This window comes from Chiloscyllium plagiosum, chromosome 6, assembly GCF_004010195.1.
Source record: "Chiloscyllium plagiosum isolate BGI_BamShark_2017 chromosome 6, ASM401019v2, whole genome shotgun sequence".
Classification (NCBI taxonomy): Eukaryota; Metazoa; Chordata; class Chondrichthyes; order Orectolobiformes; family Hemiscylliidae; genus Chiloscyllium; species Chiloscyllium plagiosum.
This window is the reverse complement of record NC_057715.1, coordinates 70,203,358-70,218,236: the sequence shown is the minus strand read 5'-3', so window position 1 is coordinate 70,218,236 and position 14,879 is coordinate 70,203,358. Positions and strand designations below refer to the sequence as shown.

Sequence of the window (14,879 nt, the reverse complement as noted above, 5' to 3'; positions counted from 1 at the left end):
TTCATGACTTAGATGAGGGAGTCGAAGGGTGGGTCAGTAAATTTGCAGATGATACGAAGATAGGTTGAGTTGTGGACAGTGAGGAGGGCTGTTGTCGGCTGCAGAGGGACTTAGATATGATGCAGAGCTGGGCTGAGGAGTGGCAGATGGAGTTCAACCCTGCCTAGTGTGAGGTTGTCCATTTTGGAAGAACAAATAAGAATGTGGAATACAGGGTTAATGGTAGGGTTCTTAGTTAGGTGGAGGAACAGAGGGATCTTGGTGTCTATGTACATAGATCTTTGAAGGTTGCCACTCAGGTGGATAGAGTTTGTAAGAAGGCCTATGGAGTATTATCGTTCATTAGCAGAGGGATTGAATTCAAGAGTCGTGAAGTGATGTTGCAGCTGTACAGGACTTTGGTTAGGCCACAGTTGGAGTACTGTGTGCAGTTCTGGTCGCGTCACTTTAGGAAAGATGTGGAAGCTTTGGAGGGGGTGCAGAGGAGATTTACCAGGATGTTGCCTGGAATGGAGAGGAAGTCGTCCGAGGATAGGTTGAGAGTTCTCGGCCTTTTCTCGTTGGAACGGCGAAGGATGAGGGGTGACTTGATAGAGCTTTATAAGATGATCAGAGGAATAGGTAGAGTAGACAGTCAGAAACTTTTTCCCCGGGTACAACAGAGTGTTACAAGGGGGAATAAATTATTTAAGGTGGGTGGAAGGTATAGGGGAGATGTCAGGGGTAGGTTCTTTACCCAGAGAGTGGTGGGGGCATGGAATGCGCCGCCTGTGGGAGTGGCAGAGTCAGAATCATTGGCGAACAAATTCAAACAGCAAAGGCAGTAACTGTGTAGGCCTTCCTTTTTCCTTTTTCCTTTTTCCTTTTTCCTTTTTCCTTTTTCCTTTTTCCTTTTTCCTTTTTCCTTTTTCCTTTTTCCTTTTTCCTTTTTCCTTTTTTTCCTTTTCCTTTTTCCTTCCCCCCCCCCCCCCCACCCACCCAAGAGGAAATCGCCTCCAACTCCTCTCTCTAGTTTTGTCACCAACCATGCTCACTCCCTTGCATTTGAGGGCTACAAGCCTCAATGCATGCGAAACATAAAGTCATTTATTACACTAGCTGGCTGAGCAACATCAAGAAACTAAAATTTTGCCCTGTGCTGCTGCTCCTCCAAGTGGAACTGGACCCAGGTAGACTTTTTTCTTAAAATGCCTTTTTTAATGCCTTTCCCATACCTGCTCCCAAGAGTAAGGAGTTTGTAGATTCTTTGACTGTAAGATCTGTACTGCTCCTTGTGCTACTAACCGCTGCCCACTTCCACCCACCTTCATCCAACTTGTGCTTGCTTGTCTGCCTCCTAATACCCTACTTTCATTGTTTGGTACATTTTTTCTCTGAGCTTTGTGTGTGCTGTCTTGTCTCAGCTGTCCTTCAAGTTTTTCTTTTCCATTACACACTTCTGCCTTGATTCCTGCACTTCAGCGAGATCTCAGGAAAAGCTAGAAGCTGTCTGTTTCAATCTGTCATATTGTGCCATAATGTTAATGCTTTTCCTTGTCAGAGGCTTAGATCCATAGCACAGAAAACTGCCCTTTTTGGTTCTTCACTTCCGCACTGGTGAATACCTAACTATCTTAATTCTGTTTTCCACCATTTGGCCCTTAGCTTTGTTTGTTGACCATGGCATGTGCAATGCTATTGTCTTTGTTTCCTTCTTCTGGTGAATGCACCAGTTTGTGTGTGTAAATACATATATTGCATATTTTGTGCGTTTTGTTATAAACACCATTCGATTAATGTTTTAAGTGATCTTAGTTGAGATTTCATAAATAGAGTCATAGAGATGTACAGCAAGGAAACAGATCCTTCGGTCCAACCCGTTCATGCCGACCAGATATCCCAACCCAATCTAGTCCCACCTGCCAGTACCTGGTCCATATCCCTCCAAACCCTTCCTATTCATATACGCATCCAGATGCCTTTTTAAATGTTGCAATTGTACCAGCCTCCACCACAGCCTCTGGCTGCTCATTCCATACACGTACCACTCTGCGTGAAAAAGTTGCCTCTTGGGTCTCTTTTATATCTTTCCCCTCTCACCCTAAACCTATGCCCTCTAGTTCTGGACTCCCCAATCCCAGAGAAAAGACTTTGTCTATTTATCCTATCCATGCCCCTCGATTTTGTAAACCTCTATAAGGTCACCCCTCAGCCTCTGACGCTCCAGGGAAAACAGCCCCAGCTCGTTCAGCCTCTCCCTGTAGCTCAGATCCTCCAACCCTGGCAACATCCTTGTAAATCTTTTCTGAACCCTTTCAAGTTTCACAATATCTTTTCGATAGGAAGGAGACCAAAATTGCATGCAATATTCCAATAGTGGTGTAACCAATGTCCTGTACAGCCGCAACATGACCTCCGAATTCCTATACTCAATACTCTGACCAATAAAGGAAAGCATACCAAGCGCCTTCTTCACTATCATATCTACCTGCGACTCTACTTTCAAGGAGCTATGAACCTAGCACAGAGGGAAGCCATTTGGCCCATTGTGCTTGTGTGGCTCTACCAAAGAGTTTTCCACCAAGTTCTGCTCCCCACCTTTCCCCCACATCCTTTCAAATCTTTTCCTGTAATTTATCTATCCAATTCCCTTTTGAAAGTTGCTATTGAATTTCACCACCCTTTTCAGACACTACATTTTCATATGTAGCAGAAAGTGAGGACTGCAGATGCTGGAGATCAGAGTTGAGACTGTGGTGCTGCAAAAGGGCTTATGCCCAAAACGTCGATTCTCTTGCTCCTTGAGTGATGCCTGACCTGCTGTGCTTTTCCAGCACCACACTCTCGATTCTAGAATGTAGTATCTGTTTTTATATTTTTTTTACTTCTTCCTGTCACTATTTGGTTCTTTTGCCAAACACCTCAAATCAGTGTATCCTTGTTACAAACCCTTCTGCTACTCTGAGTATTTAAGGAAATCTTAACAAAGCCTTTTGTGATGCAGATCTTTCAATTAGATGTCCTCTTTATCTTAGATCGGCAGTTTTCCCCTACACGTTTTTAAAATAAAGGCCTTGACATTCTTTCAAAGGTCTAAGTAGTGTCTTATAAAGATTTAGCATTGCTGTCTTGTTTTTGTGCATGATGTTATTTAATAATGTCAAGGGTACGTTTATACTTTATTTTAACCGTCTGAACTTGACTGCCTTAAAACCCTGAGCACGTAATTGTACGTCTCTCTTCTCTTAAATGAAATTATGCAATATTAAAGAGGTTTATGTTGCCTTCCTATGTTCTTTCTACCAAAATACAGGATATATCATCACATTTCTTAATATTAAGTTTCATTTGCTTGTCATCCTGAAGTCTATTACTGTCCTCCTGATTGCTTACATTTTTGAATTTCATGTTAACAATAAACATGAAAATATGAGGATTCATTTCAAACTTTCTAAATATGCTGTACATCTCTATGACTCTGACTCTTTCTTACTTTGGATTTGAAGAAATTATATATTTACAGTTTAACCACCTGACATTTATTAACGTTATGCTTAGGGCTTGAGGAGGCAGCCAAGTTTGAAATGTCACCAGTGTCAGCCTTTTGCCTACTGGATTCACTGCACACAGAATGGAGAAACAACTGAAGGCACCAGGTACAGCAAAGGTTCTAGGCTGTGACAGTACATCAGCTGTAGTACTTAAGACATTGGTGTCTTACCTGATTGTGGAAAAGATCCCCATATACTGTGTATTTATAAAATAAATCTGTCATGGACTATTTATTAATCCAGTGATTGGGGAATGATTTGGGAACCTGGCTGTGAATCTTGCCATGAATTTGAATTCAGTAAAACTCCATAATAATTAGGAGCCTAATGGTGACCATGAAACCATTCAGTTGTAGGAGTAACTGCCTTTGGTCACTAATATCCTCTTAGCGAAGGGCACTGTCACATGTAGGCCAGACCAGGCAAACGTGGTTAACTCTTAACTCTCAATTATGGATGGGCAATAAATGCTGGTCTAACCAGTGACCTCCCCTACATCCTGTGAAAGGATTTTCAAAAAAACTCTAGGGAACAAGTTAACAATGGTTTATTTCATGCATAAGTAAGCAGAGTCGACCTTATCACTGTAAAAACCAATTCTGGTGGGTTTCAGACTCCTCTAATCTTTATACAAAACATTATAGTATACATATTACAATTCCTGCGTTCCTCTGTCCCGATGTCTTACATTATCTGTCTTCCCAGTTGTAGAGGCGGTTGGTATTTTACCAATGGCTGATAGTATTCTGCTGATAATGCTTCTTGACTGTTGTGTTGTCTCATTTTGTCATCTATTCTTTATACATCTGTGAAACCCATTTGCTTCACTATTACTGACAATATGATTAAAAGTCGTTCATCTCCTGGCTTGCCCTTGGCCTAGTCCAGTGTAGCCAATCTAGTATTTTTCCCTTTCTACTCCACCACTCACAGGCTACAGGCCAGGTATCATGCTTAGTGTTGTACAGTTATTTAACTTTACAATCTATACAGTTTGGCACAATACACTTGGCACTTGCCTCATACATTCTGAGCCGACATTCTCTAACTTTCATACTCCTTTTCGTTTCTTGTGTGTAGTTTTGATTTTGTGAAACAAATCGGCTAGATATGACTACCTACTGGAGGTAACTAAAACATGGAAGAAGGACCTGATTCATGAGCGTATTGATCTACATGTATGATTCCAATTCCACAGATCTGTTCTCTTCGCTTTTACCGAGTTCTGCATTTTGGATATAACAACAACATATGTGCTTTCATATTACTGACAATATGACTAAAGTTTTTACCCCTAAATAACTTAACCCATTTAGTCCACACATAGCATTTAGGCACTTGCCCAAGAACCAATCAAATGATGTTGCTATGTAGAATTTCCCTAACCCACACAACTAGTTAGTTGAAAAACTAATTAAAAGACTGCCTTTGGTCAAAAATATCCTGAATGTGTACACCTAGATACCATTCTCTCCTCACTGCTTTAATAAGGCAGCACTGTACAGTAGTCCTGCCATACCCGTGGGGGATACATTCCAAGACCTACCTTGGAAGCCCAGACCTGCAGATAGGAGTGAACCCATTCATTTAAATGGAAAACTCTGAAAAATGATTCCGCAGATATAGCGATCGCCCTGTATATGCAAACGTCAATGAGTTCACAAATAATTTTTAAACTACAATATTTCCACAGTTTCATTTTTTTAAGATTTAAACAGTATCTTTTCCCATGTTTTAGTGCACAGTCCAAAAATAAGGTCCTTCAACAGCAACACAAGAAGCTTAATAACATTCTGGACTAAGCAGTCTGTTTGATTGGTACTCTATCTAGTAGCTTTAACATTCACCTATTTCATCACTGACACTAGTGATTGCAGAAACTCACCAAACCTCATTCCACAACACTTCCAATCCACTACCACTACCATCTAATAAATGAATAGTCGGTGCATGGGAATATCATTACTTGAAGGTTCCTGTCCAAGCTGCACACAGTCTTCACTTGGAAGTAAATCACTGTTTCTTCGCTTTCACTGGGTCAAAATCTTAACCTCCTTTCTAACAGCACTTGGTTTACCTACACTCCAAAGAATGAAGCAGTTCAAGAAGGCAAGTCACCACCAGCATGTCCAGATTTGGGTTTGACAATAAATGCTAGCCTGGCCTGAGATATCCACATCCCATGTATGCATAATCTTTTTAAAAAAGGCTGTTCGGATTGTGGTTTCAACTCTACAATTAACACTTTCCCTTTTTTAATCGTGTGTGTGTGTGTAACAATTTCTCCTAGTTCTAGTTTCTTCCACAACAAGTAACATCCTTTCAGCATCCACACTGTTAACAATGTGGGTTCACTTCTTACACCACTGAGGCTACCATGGAGGACTCTCCTTAACCGAGGTATAGTGACCCTTGGGTTAAACGATCCATCATTTGCCTCTCTCTCTCATGAGAGAGAATCGCCCTATGGTCTGGAGCTTTTACTGTCTCCTATTCCATGAGCACTTGTCAAATGCTAAATGTAAATTTAAGTGCAGCGTGTCCACTGATTTCCCCTTGTGTCTATTTTGCTCGTCTCTTCCTTCAGTAACTCCCAACAACTTAGTCAAATGATTTCTCTTACACACATCATGTTGACCCTGCCTAATGGTATTCACATTTTATGTCCTGCTATATCCTCCCGAATAAAAGATCCCCACATTTTCCTTTTGGCAGATATTAAGCTAACCAACTTGCACACTCTCCCTCCCTGTGTCTGTATCTCTATCTCTCTTTCTCCCACCCCTGAATAGAAGAGTCATGGTCCCTTTCTGTTGAGACTTTGGAAAATTAAAATCAGCTGATTTACTATCTCAGTAGCCACTTATTTTAAGACACTACTATGAGGTCCATTTGGACCCTGGGGACCTGTCAACTTTTGGTTCTAGTAATAGACTTTTGTTGCCCAGGTGATTTTGTAATTGCTTTAGGTTCCTCCTGTTCTTTTTCACCAACTGATTAAGAATATTTTTGGAATCTGATCTTTGCAGTGAAGACAGGTGCAAAATACCTGTTCAGTTAATCTCCTATAGGCTTAATTTTCAATATTGATTCATCAGACTTTATAAAAGATCAATATGAAGTTTACGTGCTCACTTTTCCCTTTTTAAGTAGCTCGAAGTACTTTATTTTGTTTCTGTCTAGCTTTTATACTCTTTGTTTATCCCTCCTTATTAATCTTTTAGTCACACTCTTTAACCTTCCTAGTTACAGGTGGTGTATATGTTCCTTTAAATTTTTGCTTTTCACTGAAATATACTTTTGTCTGAGTATTTTGAAATATCTCCTTTAAACGTTTGCCACTGCATTTGTACTGATATCTCCTGTAACCCGTTTCACTTCAGCCAGCTCTAACTTCATGTTCTCATAATTGTCATTTTCGGTCCTTTTCCAGTTACTCTGAGAGCCTGGTTTCAATGCCAACTACCAAAATTGTCAAACAGAAAATTGTTCCGTTCAACGAACCTTGATTTCTCTCACCAAGTTCTCCATGTTCTGATTTGCTAATTGGCAATAGGTGACTGAAACTGAACCCCACTGCAGTTAACTTTCTGTTTACACTTTTTCTTTATTAACTAGCTGTCTCCTGACAATATCAAGTCTGTAAGATTTACAGTTCAGGAGACATTTTACCCCAAACATGCTTTTAAGAATTCATAAGTAATTTTAAGGCAGTTTATTAAGAAGCAACATAGTCATAGAGCTGTATAGCATGGAAACAGTCCCTTTGGTCAATGCCAACCAGATAATCTAAATTAATTAGTCCTATTTGCCAGCATTTAGCCTATATCCTTGCAAGCCCTTTTTATTCAACTACCCATCCAGATGTCTTTTACGTGTCTGTAATTGTACCAGCCTCCACCACTTTCTCTGGCAGCTCATTCCATATATTCACCACCCTTTGCATGAAAAAGTTGCCCTTTTGGGTTCCTTTTAAATCTTTCCCCTCTCACCTTAAACCTGTGCCCTCTAGTTTTGGACTCTGCTAATCTGGGGGGAAAAGACCATGACTATTCACCCTCACAATGTTATGAACTTGTATAAGGTCACCCTTCAGCCTTCACCGTTTCAGGGAAAATATCCCCAGTCTATTAAGTCTCTCCCTGTAGCTCAAACTGTCTAACCCTGGCAACATCCTTCTAAATCTTTTCTGAACACTTTCAAATTTCACAATATCCTTCCTTTAGCAGGGAAACCAGAATTGAAAGCTGTATTCCAAAAGTGGCCTAACTAATGTCCTGTACAGCCTCCCAACTCCTATAATCAGTGCACTGACCAATAAAGGCAAATATACCAAATGCCACCTTCACTATCCTGTCTACCACTATGAACCTGCACTTAAGTTCTCCTTTGTTCAGCACACTCCCCAGGACCTTACTAGTAAGTGTATAAATCCTGCCCTGATTTGCCTTTCTCAAATGCAGCATCTCGCATTTATCTAAATTAAATGCCACTCCTTGGCTCATTGGCCTATCTGATCAAGGTCCTGTTGTACTCTGAGGTAACCTTCTTGGCTGACCATTACACCTCCAATTTGGTGTCATCTGCAAATTTAATAACTATACCTCCTATGTTCATATCCAAATCATTTATATAAATGACAAAAAGCAGTGGACCCAGCACCGATCCTTGTGGGACACTGGTCACAGGCCTCCAGACTGAAAAGCAATCCTCCATCACCATCCTCTGTCTCCTACTTTTGAGCCATTCTGTATCCAAATGGCTAGTTCTCCCTGTATTCCATGTGATCCTACCTAGTTAACGAGTCTACCACATGGAGTCCCTTACTGAAGTCCATATAAATCACATCCAGTTCCGACATGGCACATAATTTGAATAGTCAGAAAAGATAGAGGTCTAACAGAACAGTAAACTGCTCCTGAATTGACGCAATAAGTGAGGGACACAGGGTTATTGATTTCCATAGCTGATGACAGTCTCCTCAGAATAGTTTACTGATGTCTAATCGGCCAAGTGGATGGATGAAACTGATCTTCATGGCTGAAAGTGAGGGTTCTTTGCCTATTTGCTCATACCTGTCACTTTTTTCTGTTTTTTTTTTGCCTCCGAGTTGCCCAAGAAATTCTTCTAATCAAGGGTTGGAAGTGGCAGTTTCTTCCTATTTTCTCACGTTATCTTGGGCTTCCAAGATATTAGGCTAGTGTTGATATATATTTTGTTCCACAAATCTGGACGATACAAGTTTCAGTACAGTGGTAGATGCTTTATTATTGGACAGCCAGCTAGACATTCTCAATGTCCCCAAAAGTAGTCATGTGTCGACTTGTGGTGACACATCTCCACGAATCTCTGTTCTACACACAAAAGCAGTACTTTTTATAGGAATAATACAAAAGGTCTAAGTCACATGGTTGATTGTCATTACATTGTTTAAGATGGGCGATTTATAATTTTACAAGGCCCGGTGAATGTCGGTGTCCTGTGATAACGAGTGAATGGATTACAGGGACTGATTATCGTATTCTTCATGACCATGTGCTGGTGGGAAGAGACTAAAATGAGAGGGTTTTGTGTGTTCTCAATGGGGGATTCACATACCTATACTCATATGGAGGGGAAGCAAGATAATGGGAGCAGGAGGCAGTTTAACAGAGTTGTGGCCAAGGCTATCGGTCTTGTCTGAAGAGGACAATTACCTTTGCCTGAGGCTGCAGAGGAATTCACATGTGCAACTCCAATGGATTATTTTTCTAAGATGCAGTCAGCCTCCACCCTACTGAGATGTTCTGTCTATTCTGTAAGAGGACAGACATGCAATTGATACTGTGGTGAGTCTCTTTGGTAGTGGAATGTTTAACCCTTGAGTCCCCAGTATACCTTGAAAGAGAAGTAAAACATGAACTGATTCCTTTGTGGTTTTCTAACTTCCTCACTCGAGCCAGCATAGGTCTTCTGTGAGGAGCTGTCCTATGTCTGAAATATTTTTCTTTTAACAGTTTATGTATCTTTATTACTAGGAGGCTTTTGCCAGTTATGTTAATTGTCCATTGAGAAGGGGCATATATTAAAGGCAATCCTTTCTATTTCCATTGAAAGCTGATGAATCTTGTGGTTCATTATATGTTAGAATATTCTGTTCAAGTTGAATTGGCAATGTCTTATTTCTCTGGACACATCTCCTTGGCAGGAGATAACTGTCTTTTCTGCTGGAAGCTGCTATGGGAGTTTTCTTTTCAAGAGAGCGTGGTTCTTAAAAAGTTCTAAGCAATTTGAGTATTATAAAATATTTAAACTGTGATTTCTTGCAGATCACATGGGTGGTTCTTGGAACTGAATGATGTACCAACTGGAAATTAATTAATTGAGTCAATTCATTGACTTTCAAAATACTTTCTTTAGTATAGTCTTAAAGGGATATTGGACAGATAGCAAATGCATGCTTTCCAAAATATGGGTTATTGTGCTGAAACAAAGCATACTCTTTGTTACACCATTCACTGTCTTAACATTCACTCTATCTGCCGATGGCAAATATTGATAGTAGTGTATATCGTTGACAAGATGATGATAAGATCCATAAGACAAACCATAAGATCTCTTAAAAGGCATCTTCAAAGCCATAAATTCCACCACCTAGAAGAACACGAGCAGAGGAGACGTGAGAACACCATGTGTGGGTTCCCTCCAAACTACACACTATCCTGAGCTATATCATTATTCCTTCTTTGAAACAGATCAAAGAACTTAGCACTCTGCATCTACCCCAGATGGCCTGCAGCAGCTCCAGAAATTAGCTTAGCATGCCAAGGGTAAATGGGAATGGGCAACAAATACTGACTTTATCACATTCACATTCCCACGAATTACAATTTAAAAAAAAAATTCTTTTATTCATGTTCCATTATGGATACCAACTTTCTCTGTTGCTTTGATACACAAGTATTCATACTGTCTTTTATTCTAGTATCTACTCTAGCAAAATGATCATGTAATCTTGCATATCCCTATGAGAGATTAGGTGTTGAGCAAATGCACTGAGAGATTTTTGTGCGATACTTGAACCTACTTCAGATCACTGAGAAATATTTTACTTCATTTCTACTTGCACTTCTATTCCCTGCTCTTTACATAGTTCTTTTTATTTTAGTCTTCTAATATTCCCTTATTATCCTACAAACAATCCTAGAAAAGGAAGGAAAATGATGGCTGGACCAGCATTTATTGTCTTTGAGAACAACTCCAGTCCTTGAGGTGTTGTTTCCATATATCTGCTTGGACTTGTTTTCGGTAGTAAAAGTCATGTGCTTAGAAAGTGATGTTGAAGGAACTTTGGTGAGTTACTGCAATACATCTTGTAGATGATGCATACTACTGCCACTGCATTACTGGTAAAGGGATTTGATATTGGCGGTTGATGCAGTGCCAGTCAATGCTGTCGAGCTGCTTGTGTTGTTGGAGCTATACCCATTCGGACCAGAAGAGTATTCCATCACGCTCTCTGGACTTGCACCTTGTAGATGGTGGACAGGGGATAATTTATCTAACTCAGAATCCCTAAGCCCTGACCTGTTGTTGTAGCCAGAGTATGTATATGGTTGGACCATAGATGCATAGAATTTTACAGTTCCAAAGGAGGATATTTGGCTCATCAAGTTCCACCAATAATCCCACAAAAGTCTGACAACTTAAGTTCAGCTTTCCAAGTTGTGGCAATATAAGTAAATGTTTAAATACAGTTTAAATGTTATGAGAGTTTCTGACTGAACCACTGTTTCAGGTTGTGAGCTTTGACTCCCATCATTCTCTGGATGAAAGCATTTCTCCTGAACTTTCTTTGTGGCCTTCTTTCTCTTCTATTAAATCTATGCCCCTTGGTCATTGACCTCCCTACTAATTAAAACCCTTAAAATGTGCCATCTTATCCACCCTATCTATTCCCCTGATAATCTTCTCCACCTCTCGGGTCACCCCTCACCTTTTATTGATCCAATTTTTCCTCATAGCTCAGACCTCCATCCCAGGGATCATCTTGGTAAATCTCTTAACCTCTATATCTTGACTAATAAAGACAAGTATACCAAATGCTGTCTTAACTACAGTCCTGTTGCCTTAAAGGACTGGTGTACATAAACATCTAGGTCCCTTTGATTTCCTCCTCTGTATCTGATCTGAATAGCTAAATCGCTTTCTGGTCAACAATAACACAGAATATTGACAGTGGACTGTTCAACAATGATAATGCTATTAAATGTCAAGGGATGATGGTTAGATTTTTTTGCTGGAACTGGTCATTGCCTGGTACTCCTGTGGGGCACTAGTGTTACTTGCCTCTTGTTAGCTTGGGATGTTGTCCAGGTTTATCTGTATATGGACTTGGGCTGCTTCAGTGTCTGAAGAATTAGTGAAGAAGTTTTGACTTTGTTTGGAGGAAATGTTATTGATGAAGCTGCTGAAGACGGTTGAATGAAAGATACTGTCCTAAGGAATTACTGCAGTGATGTTCTATAATGAGGTGACTGGCCTCCAACAACCACAATGATCTTCCTTTTTTCCCCCTCACCCTATGCCCTCTAGTTCTGGACTCCCCCACTCCAGGGAAAATACTTTGTCTATTTATCCTATTCATGCCCTTTATGATTTTATTAGATGGAATATAACGTTGGAAAATGTGAGAATATGCACTTGGGCAGGAAGAGTAAAGGAGCTAAAATTTAAATGGAGAAAGTCTGCAGAACAGCGGGATTTAGGACTCCTCTTTCACTAATCTCAAAGCCAGCATCCAACTTCAGTGAATGTTGGGAAAGGCAAATAGAATGTTAGTCCCTTTTGTTTCAAAGAGTATAAACTTAGGGCGAGGCTTTGCTAAAACTATACAAGGCGCTAGTCAGACCACAGCTGGATTACTGCAAATAGTTTTGGACCTCTTGTCTAAGGAATGATATACTGGTATTGGAGTTAAGGATTATTAGGTCAGCCATGATTGCATTGGATGGTAGAGCACACTCGATAGTGTACTTCTCCTGTATCTCAAGGTCTTCACTATTAGAAGTAGGAGAGCCCTCCAGGGTGCATCATTATTTGCTGGTAGTTCCCATAAAAGTTGAATCGTTTTCTCAGGATTCTTGCTCAACCTGGAATTTTGTTATGACTAAATGAATTTCCATTTCATGAATTTTATATTATTTTCACCAAGTGTTTGAGGGATCATCTTCCATCATTTTCATTGGTTTACAATTTGAGTGCAGGATTGAAAAGGTCTAATTATGTGTGATGGAGTTCAGTGCCACTGTAGGCCTATTTGGTACCAGCCTATTGGCTGGAGATGCTAAAGATCCATGTGCCATTGTGCAGCACTGAGCTGAAGCTCAGCTAGAGTTTGTTTTCTGTATGGTACCTTATGTGGGTAGTTGTATCTTGTTTTCCAATTATGGAGAGTGTATTTGCAGGGAATTAAGTAATTGGATTCTGGTGGTCAGATGTGCCAACAGTAAATTCTGTGAACTGAGCTGCAGGGCAAAAACAGGCCAATTTGATGTCTGAGAGAAGTTCTGACACAGTTATAAAAGCTCATGCAAAGGATAGATCTGGGAGCAAAGGTGAGGAAAATGGGTATGCAACAGCTCACTTTTAAAGGATCTGTTTGAGTATCAACCACGAAGTACTTGATTGTTCCCAGGGTTTGTGTGAAGGTGTTTTTAGGTGGGTCACTGATTCATTGTGAATGCCACCACCAGGGGAAACAATAAGTACATAAGCACAGGAACACAACATAACATATTATTTAACTGATGTGAGGAGCTAAGGAAGTGGATAAAGGCAAGGGGAACAGTTAATAATGGGAATCAAGAGGTGCTGGTGGTGGACAGGCATTGGAGCAGCCCTGGCTCCTGGTCATGGCCTCCCCATCTCTGGAATCCTCCCCTGTAGCACAGTGGCTGGAGTGGGCCAGGCAATAGCAGCAGGGTGATTGCAGCAAAGAAGCAGTGGCCAAAGAGAGCTATTCCGTAGACTCACCGGGATAGGTAAGCTGAGCTTCGCCTCTTCCAAACTTTACTCCGAGCTTCCCTGTTCCACTTATCCCCCTTCTGGTAATGTCAAAGAAGAACAAAGAAAATTACAGCACAGGAACAGGCCCTTTGGCCCTCAAAGCCTGTGTTGATCCAGATCCTCTATCAAAACCTGCCACTTATTTTCTAAGGATCTGTATCCCTTTGCTCCCTGCCCATTCACGTATATGTCTAGATACATCTTAAATGTTGCTATCATTCCTGCCCCTACGACCTCCACTGGCAACATGTTCCAGGCATCCACCACCCTCTGCGTAAGGAACTTGCCACTTGTATCTCCCCTAAACCTTTACCCTCTCAAATAGAACGCATGACCCCTAATAATTGAGTCCTCCATCTGGGAAAAAGTTTCTTGTTATCCACCCTGTCTACACCTCTCATGATTTTGTAGGCCTGAAATCAGGTTTCCCCCCTTTCCAATGAAAATAATCCTAATCTACTCAACCTCTCCTCATAGCTAGCACCCTTCATACCAGGCAACATCCTGCTGAACCTCCTCAGCACCCTCTCCGAAGCATCCACATCCTTTTGGTAAGGTGTGACCAGAACTGTAAACAGTATTCCAAATATGGCCTAGCCAAAGTCTTATACAACCATAACATGACCTGCCACATCTTGTACTCGATACCCTGTCCAAGGAAGAAAATCAAGCAGTCTGCCTTCTTGACCACTCTACTGACCTGCATTGCCACCTTCAGGGAACAATGGCTCTGAACACTCGGATCTCTCTGCACCTCAATTTTCCCAGGACTTTTCCATTTACTGTACAGTTCGCTCTTGAATTGGATCTTCCAAAATGCACCACCTCACATTTGTCCGGATTGAGGTCCATCTGCCATTTTTCTGCCTGTCTCTCCAACCTTTCTATATTCTGCTGTATTCTTTGACAGTCCACTTCACAATCTGCTACTCCATCAATCTTGGTGTCATCTGCAAACTTTCTAATGAGGCAACCTACACCTTCCTCCAATTCATTTGTGTGGCAAGTTGCAGCCAGCTTACATGTTTGAACACATACGCATATGGAACGGTTTTACTAGACATTATAGACAATCAGAGTCGAGAGTGTGATGCTGGAAAAGCACAGCAGGTCAGGTAGCATCCGAGGAGCAGGAAAATCAACATTTTGAACAAAAGCCCTTCCTCAGCTGCTGCCTGACCTGCTGTGCTTTTCCAACACCACACTTTCTACTCTAACCTCCAGCATCTGCAGTCCTCCCCTTCGCCCATTATAGATAATCAAGTCTATTTCTGGCATTTCCATGCTATAAAGACTATTTTA

At 40.9% G+C, this 14,879-nt stretch overlaps 1 protein-coding gene across 4 annotated transcripts in view; it reads left to right on the top strand.

Moving 5' to 3' along the window:
• sept10 (septin 10) overlaps nucleotides 1–14,879 on the top strand; it is a 94,626-nt gene that overhangs the window by 27,503 nt on the left and 52,244 nt on the right. Inside the window, exon 1 of one of the 4 annotated variants that reach the window (XR_006311913.1) lies at nucleotides 3,547–3,635. The exons of the other annotated variants lie outside the window; for them this stretch is intronic. The gene's annotated coding sequence lies outside the window, so the exon portion shown is untranslated. Of the gene's footprint in view, nucleotides 1–3,546; nucleotides 3,636–14,879 lie in introns of those variants that run through there. 4 annotated transcript variants of the gene reach the window in all.